This window comes from Oncorhynchus masou, unplaced genomic scaffold (assembly GCF_036934945.1).
Source record: "Oncorhynchus masou masou isolate Uvic2021 unplaced genomic scaffold, UVic_Omas_1.1 unplaced_scaffold_10913, whole genome shotgun sequence".
NCBI classification, from domain to species: domain Eukaryota; kingdom Metazoa; phylum Chordata; class Actinopteri; order Salmoniformes; family Salmonidae; genus Oncorhynchus; species Oncorhynchus masou.
The window spans coordinates 1-8439 of NW_027000631.1; the positions used below are offsets into that span (position 1 = coordinate 1).

The 8439-nt window shown below is 45.6% G+C and overlaps 1 pseudogene; it reads left to right on the top strand.

Annotated features, from left to right (window-relative positions):
• The first annotated feature begins 209 nt into the window (after positions 1 to 209).
• Positions 210 to 5788, top strand: LOC135529099 (diacylglycerol O-acyltransferase 1-like; annotated as a pseudogene).
• Positions 5789 to 8439: the final 2651 nt, after the last annotated feature.

The following is an 8439-nucleotide window of genomic DNA, read 5'->3' on the forward strand; positions in this document are numbered from 1 at the left end:
TGCTAAAGCCCGTAGCCTGGCCCGGTCCCTCTCATGTACGTCCTCAGTCTCCACAGTCCTCTATGCCCCATGCTAAAGCCCGTAGCCTGGCCCGGTCCCTCTCATGTAAGTCCTCAGTCTCCACAGTCCTCTATGCCCCGTGCTAAAGCCCGTAGCCTGGCCCGGCTCCCTCTCATGTAAGTCCTCAGTCTCCACAGTCCTCTATGCGCCATGCTAAAGCCCGTAGCCTGGCCCGGTCCCTCTCATGTAAGTCCTCAGTCTCCACAGTCCTCTATGCCCCGTGCTAAAGCCCGTAGCCTGGCCCGGTCCCTCTCATGTAAGTCCTCAGTCTCCACAGTCCTCTATGCCCCGATGCTAAAGCCCGTAGCCTGGCCCGGTCCCTCTCATGTAAGTCCTCAGTCTCCACAGTCCTCTATGCCCCGTGCTAAAGCCCGTAGCCTGGCCCGGTCCCTCTCATGTAAGTCCTCAGTCTCCACAGTCCTCTATGCCCCATGCTAAAGCCCGTAGCCTGGCTCCGCTCCCCTCTCATGTGGGTCCCTAGTCTCCACAGTCCTCTATGCCCCGTGCTAAAGCCCGTAGCCTGGCCCGCTCCCTCTCATGTAAGTCCTCAGTCTCCACAGTCCTCTATGCCCCATGCTAAAGCCCGTAGCCTGGCCCGGTCCCTCTCATGTAAGTCCTCAGTCTCCACAGTCCTCATGCCCCCGTGCTAAAGCCCGCAGCCTGGCCCGTGTCCCTCCCTCTCATGTAAGTCCTCAGTCTCCACAGTCCACTATGCCCCCGTGCTAAAGCCCGTAGCCTGGGCCCGCCTCTCCCTCTCATGTAAGTCCTCAGTCTCCACAGTCTCCTTTCTTATGCCCCGTGCTAAAGCCCGTAGCCTGGCCCGCTCCTCTCATGTAAGTCCTCAGTCTCCACAGTCCTCTATGCCCCGCAAGCAAGCCCGTAGCCTGGCCCAGTCCTCTCATGTAAGTCCTCAGTCTCCACAGTCCTCTATGCCCCGTGCTAAAGCCCGTAGCCCGGCTCGCCTCCTCTCATGTAAGTCCTCAGTCTCCACAGTCCCCTATGCTCCGTGCTAAAGCCCGTAGCCTGGCCCGGTCCCTCTCATGTAAGTCCTCAGTCTCCACAGTCCACTATGCCCCGTGCTAAAGCCCGTAGCCTGGCCCGCTCCCTCTCATGTAAGTCCTCAGTCTCCACAGTCCTCTATGCCCCATGCTAAAGCCTGTAGCCTGGCCCGGTCCCTCTCATGTAAGTCCCTCAGTCTCCACAGTCCTCTATGCCCCGTGCTAAAGCCCGCGCCTGGCCCGCTCCCTCTCATGTAAGTCCTCAGTCTTCACAGTCCTCTATGCCCCTTGCTTAAGCCCGTAGCCTGGCCCGGTCCCTCTCATGTAAGTCCTCAGTCTCCACAGTCCTCTATGCCCCGTGCTAAAGCCCGTAGCCTGGCCCGCTCCCTCTCATGTAAGTCCTCAGTCTCCACAGTCCTCTATGCCCCGTGCTAAAGCCCAGCCTGGCCCGCTCCCTCTCATGTAAGTCCTCAGTCTCCACAGTCCTCTATGCCCCGTGCTAAAGCCCGTAGCCTGGCCCGCTCCCTCTCATGTAAGTCCTCAGTCTCCACAGTCCTCTATGCCCCGTGCTAAAGCCCGTAGCCTGGCTCGCTCCCTCTCATGTAAGTCCTCAGTCTCCACTGTCCTCTATGCCCCCTACCAGCAACTGGCTAACAACAACACTGCTACTACTTTAATTATTTCTAATGTACTGCTTTTGCTATTTATACTGCTCACACTTTCTGGGCTTCACTGCTTCGGATTTTACTGATATGTCTGTTCTTGAAGTTTGTGCGGTGTGAGGGAGATTTTCAAATACTTTATATTAGATTGAGTCTGCCTCGACTGCCAGATGGGCGGAGTATGTACTTTTGGGACAATTCCTTTTATCCATTGCCAGGCAATCAAGTATTTGAAAAATAACTAGTAACCCTCATCCTATAAGCCCTACTGTGACGACTCCCATAGTTGTGTTTTCTCCAGAGTTTGTGTCACCTGGGTTCTACATTAACCTTTGACTCCCAGAGTTGCTTTGTCTGAGGAGTTTGTGTCACCTGGGTTCTACATTGACCTTTGACTCCCAGAGTTGCTTTGTCTAGAGAGTTTGTGTCACCTGGGGTTGACCTTTGACTCCCAGAGTTGATCTAGAGAGTTTGTGTCACCTGGGTTCTACATTGAACTTTGACTCCCAGAGTTGCTTTGTCTAGAGAGTTTGTGTCACCTGCTTGACGCTGACTCCCAGAGTTGAGAGAGTTTGTGTCACCTGGGTTCTCACTTTGACTCCCAGAGTTGCTTTGTCTAGAGATGTCACCTGGGTTCTACCTTTGACTCCCAGAGTTTATTTGTCTAGAGAGTTTGTGTCACCTGGGTTCTACATTGACCTTTGACTCCCAGAGTTGCTTTGTCTAGAGAGTTTGTGTCACCTGGGTTTACGTTGACCTTTGACTCCCAGTGTTGCTTTGTCTAGAGTTTTGGCACCTGGGTTCATTAACCTTTGACTCCCAGAGTTGCTTTGTCTAGAGAGTTTGTGTCACCTGGGTTCTACACTGACCTTTGACTACTAATAAAGGGCTTAATGAGATTTCTGACTCGCCTCCATGGCAGATGTGACCTAATTTTTTATAGGCGGCGATGCTGAGTGTTTGTATATGTACCCTTAATGGAAACCGTTTTCCTGTTGGTGAAAATGTACACATAAACATTAACACACACATAATACTACAATCCACATCGCTCCTTAACTGCTGCACTGCCACCTGCTGGTTGACTGTACACAAGAAGCTGTTCTCTAAGTAGAGTGATTGTGACTGTGAGAATCATACATGTTTAATTGCTGACTTAACATGGCTAGTACTCTCCTCTACAGGTTCCTCTATACCGCGGTCTGGGGAAAGTGGACAGGATTATCAGGTCTCCTATCCTGGAAATGTCACATTCAGAGGTCAGTAGAGATTGGACATTCCATCCCAGGTAGACCAAGACCTGGGCTCAAATACAATTTCAGGTATTTCAATAACGTTTCAAAACAAGTATTCAGATAACTTTTATTTGAAAAAACAAGTATTTGAATATATTTGGAGATACTCAAATACACTCCCATGCATTTAACCCATGTTTTTGAAAATATAATCTGAAATAGTATTAGAAAATACTTTAAAATACGATTTGGTCGACTATTTGGTTTTTACAAATAACCATTAAAATATTTGTTTTAAGTACTTGTTTTCGGCTGTGTTTGAAAATACTCAAATACACAGAACCTATTTAAATAACAAATTGTCAAATGCATGTATTTGAACCCAGGTCCTGCTGTAGCAGACCCCACTCTTATCACTGCTGCCTCAGCCTATCCTGCCAGCAGACCCCACTCTTATCACTGCTGCCTCAACCTATCCTGCCAGCAGACCCCACTCTTATCACTGCTGCCTCAACCTATCCTGCTATAGCAGACCCCACTCTTATCACTGCTGCCTCAACCTATCCTGCTGTAGCAGACCCCACTCTTATTACTGCTGCCTCAACCTATCCTGCTATAGCAGACCCACTCTTATCACTGCTGCCTCAACCTATCCTGCTGTAGCAGACCCCCTCTTATCACTGCTGCCTCAACCTATCCTGCTATAGCAGACCCCACTCTTATCACTGCTGCCTCAACCTATCCTGCTGTAGCAGACCCCACTCTTATCACTGCTGCCTCAACCTATCCTGCTGTAGCAGACCCCACTCTTATCACTGCTGCCTCAACCTATCCTGCTATAGCAGACCCCACTCTTATCACTGCTGCCTCAGCCTATCCTGCTGTAGCAGACCCCACTCTTATCACTGCTGCCTCGACCTATCCTGCTGTAGCCTGCTACTGGAGCTATATCAGACTATAATAATACTCTCTGTTTCTCTCCTCTTGCTCTCACTCTCTCTCCCCTCTCTCTTTTTCTCTTTCTCTCTCTCCTCTCTCTCTCCCCTCTCTCTTTTTCTCTTTCTCTCTCTCCCCTCTCTCTTTCTCTCTCTCCTGTCTCTCTCTTTCTAATTTATCTCACTCTCCTCTTTCTTTCTAATCTCTGTTGTGTTTTTAGATTTGTATTATTTTGTGTTTGCACCAACCCTCTGCTATGAATTAAACTTCCCCCGGTCTCCACGGATCCGAATGAGCTTCCTGCTAAGGAAGGCTTTTTGAGATGGTGAGTTCTGTCCCCAATCACCCTTTTCTGCATTGGTTTTGTTAATACGCTGCTTTATACTCTGTGAACTAGATTGAACAGTTGATGTTATCACGGCTTTGTCCTAACGGTTATTTCCCAATGTTGTGCTATGGGTATAAAAGAAGATGTACAACTTCCTGTTTAGCCCCATGTGAAGGAGCACATTACAGAGATACAGAAACATCAGATCTATTCTCCTCAATACAATATGACACAGTCATCTACAGCAAACATCAGATCTGTTCTCTTCAATACGATCTGACACAGTCATCTACAGCAAACATGGATAGAACAAATAGAAGTATCTTATTTAACAATGTCAAGTTCCATTGTGAATTTCTCTGAACCTCCATTAGAAGATTAGCTTGGTTATTGGTCGACTGTGGAGATGTGCACTCTGGTCCCAAGACTTATCCAAAGATAAAAGACAGACAGCGTTTTTCACACACACACACACACACACACACACACACACACACACACACACACACACACACACACACACACACACACACACACACACACACACACACACACACACACACACACACACACACACACACACACACACACACACACACACACACACACACACACACACACACACACACACACACACACAAAAGTATCTTAGCTTGATTTAGAGGAGAAATGCTAAGTAAACAAATCATCTGTCTTCCCAGCTGTTCTTCACCCAGTTATTGGTGGGATTAACACAGCAGGTATGTTTTCTCCTGACATTGACTTATGTATAGTGACTACATGTATTTATTGAGAATAAGCACCTCATTTTATGTATGATTTGTGCTGTTCACCTCATCGGTCTCTTATTTGCCTCCAGTGGATGATACCCATTATTCAGAGTTCTATGAAGCCATTGGAGGTAAAGTAGGATTACTGGTACATTTATGATTTACATTTAAAGCATTTTTGACTATTTTTCTCTATCAATACAATCTGTCTTTCTTCATTGATCCTGATTCTGTAGGATATGGACCTGCCTATGATGATGGAGCGTCTACTCAGACTAGCCGTGAGTACACAAGAGAACACCGGGGTAATGCGCTCATGGTAACATGGTTGATAGTAACCTTGGGCCTTGAGAGATATGACATAAACATTGTATTGGGCCGTTCCGTTGTTCTACTGTTGGTTTCTGTTGTCCTGGACACAGTATTATTCCCCTGTCGTCTCTCTCCCATCAGGTGCCCAATCATCTTCTCTGGTTGATATTCTTCTACTGGTTCTTCCATAGTCCTTGAACTTTATTGCTGAGCTCCCTGCAATTTGGAGACCGAGAGTTTTACAGAGACTGGTGGTAGGTGAAATGAACACGGTCTGTTTTCTTATGTTCCATTGTTTATTGCCAGTATGTTACTAAGAGGGAGAAGTCATCATTTGAGATGTACTCAGGTTAAATATCAATAGCATGTACCACTGTAAAATACATCACTTCACATGACTAGAGACCTTTCCCTTTCTTGCAGGAACTCTGAGACCATCACATACTTTTGGCAAAACTGGAATATTCCAGTACAAATGGTGCCTTCGGTGAGCAGATGCAATGTATTCTATACATAGTATACTGTATGTTAACATTGAGATCCTATAAATGATTCAATGGTACGGAATCAGTGGAATGGAGGTTGATACTGAGCAGAAATGTATTGAGGATGTATTGGGGATTTGTGTGCTGGTAGCTGCCATGAGGTGTTTGATATGCTTCCTCCTGTGTTGCTCTCTCTCTCTCAAAGCCACTTCTACAAGCCCCTGCTGAGTGGAGTCAGTAAGTGGCTCTGCCAATCAGCAGTGTTCCTTGCTTCAGCCTTCTTTCATGAGGTAAGATGCTCTGCTCCTACTGGGTGAAAGCAGACTGACTGCTGCGCTCATCTTTACTATTCCTTGTGAAGTGAAACAGAGTGTTACCTTCATCAGGTGGTTTTTAACCAGGATGCTCTGCTGCTACTGCAGCTCATATCATCACAGTCTGACTCAAACATTCAATCGCCAAAACATCAACTTTTCAAAGAGAAAAGACAAGAAAAAACATGTTTTCCATCAAGAATATAGAATTATGACAATTTTAGAAGCTATTTTGAATGTTCTTGATTCTAAAGACATGAAATGTTCAGAGTACATTGAGGTTAGATACCACTTTCAATAAATGTAAAACTATTTAAATTGGCAAAACATGTAGTTACAAGGTTTTCATCAGACAATGACTATATACAGTATGTATACCATTTGTGAAGAAACTGCATTCTATCAGACTACAGTTTCATAATTGCTGAGATTGCTAGTCAGATTAGACTTTAAAGGCCACAAAGATATAGTTGTTGCATGACAGTACAGTGACTATACTACACAGTGGCTATACTACACAGTGGCTATACTACACAGTGGCTATATTACCCACAGTGGCTATACTACACCGTGGCTATACTACACAGTGGCTATACTACACAGTGGCTATGCTACACAGTGGCTATACTACACAGTGACTATACTACACAGTGGCTATACTACACAGTGGCTATACTACACAGTGGCAATACTACACAGTGGCTATACTACACAGTGGCTATACTACACAGTGGCTATACTACACAGTGGCTATACTACACAGTGACTATACTACACAGTGGCTATACTACACAGTGGCTATACTACACAGTGGCTATACTACACAGTGGCTATACTACACAGTGGCTATACTACACAATGGCTATACTACACAGTGGCTATACTACACCGTGGCTATACTACACCGTGGCTATACTACACAGTGGCTATACTACACAGTGGCTATACTACACAGTGGCAATACTACACAGTGGCTATACTACACAATGGCTATACTACACAGTGGCTATACTACACAGTGGTTATACTACACAGTGGCTATACTACACTGTGGCTATACTACACAATGGCTATACTACACAGTGGCTATACTACACAGTGGCTATACTACACAGTGGCTATACTACATAGTGGCTATACAACACAGTGGCTATACAACACAGTGGCTATACTACACCGTGGCTATACAACACAGTGGCTATACTACACAGTGGCTATGCTATACTACACAGTGGCTATACTGCACAGTGATTATACTACACAGTGACAATACTACACAGTGGCTATGCTATACTACATAGTGACAATACTACACCGTGGCTATACAACACAGTGGCTATACTACACAGTGGCTATACTACACAGTGGCTATGCTACACAGTGGCTATACTACACAGTGACTATACTACACAGTGGCTATACTACACAGTGGCTATACTACACAGTGGCTATACTACACAGTGGCTATACTACACAGTGGCTATACTACACAGTGGCTATACTACACAGTGGCTATACTACACAGTGACTATACTACACGAGTGGCTATACTACACAGTGGCTATACTACAGTGGCTATACTACACAGTGGCTATACTACCTGGTGGCTATACTACACAGTGGCTATGCTATACTACACAGTGGCTATACTGCACAATGTTATACTACACAGTGGCTATACTACACAGTGGCTATACTACACAATTGGCTATACTACACAGTGTATACTACACAGTGTAATATTACCCAGTGGCTATACTACACAATGACAATACCTGGTGGCTATACTACACAATGGCTATACTACCTGGTGGCTATACTACACAGTGGTTATACTACACAGTGGCTATACTACACTGTGGCTATGCACTACACAATGGCTATACTACACAGTGGCTATACTACACAGTGGCTATACTACACAGTGGCTATACTACATAGTGGCTATACAACACAGTGGCTATACAACACAGTGGCTATACTACACCGTGGCTATACAACACAGTGGCTATACTACACAGTGGCTATGCTATACTACACAGTGGCTATACTGCACAGTGATTATACTACACAGTGACAATACTACACAGTGGCTATGCTATACTACATAGTGACAATACTACACCGTGGCTATACAACACAGTGGCTATACTACACAGTGACAATACTACACAGTGGCTATACTACACAGTGATTATACTACACAGTGGCTATACTACACTGGTGGCTATACTGCACAGTGATTATACTACACAGTGGCTATACTGCACAGTGGCTATACTACACAGTGATTATACTACACAGTGGCTATACTGCACAGTGGCTATACTACACAGTGA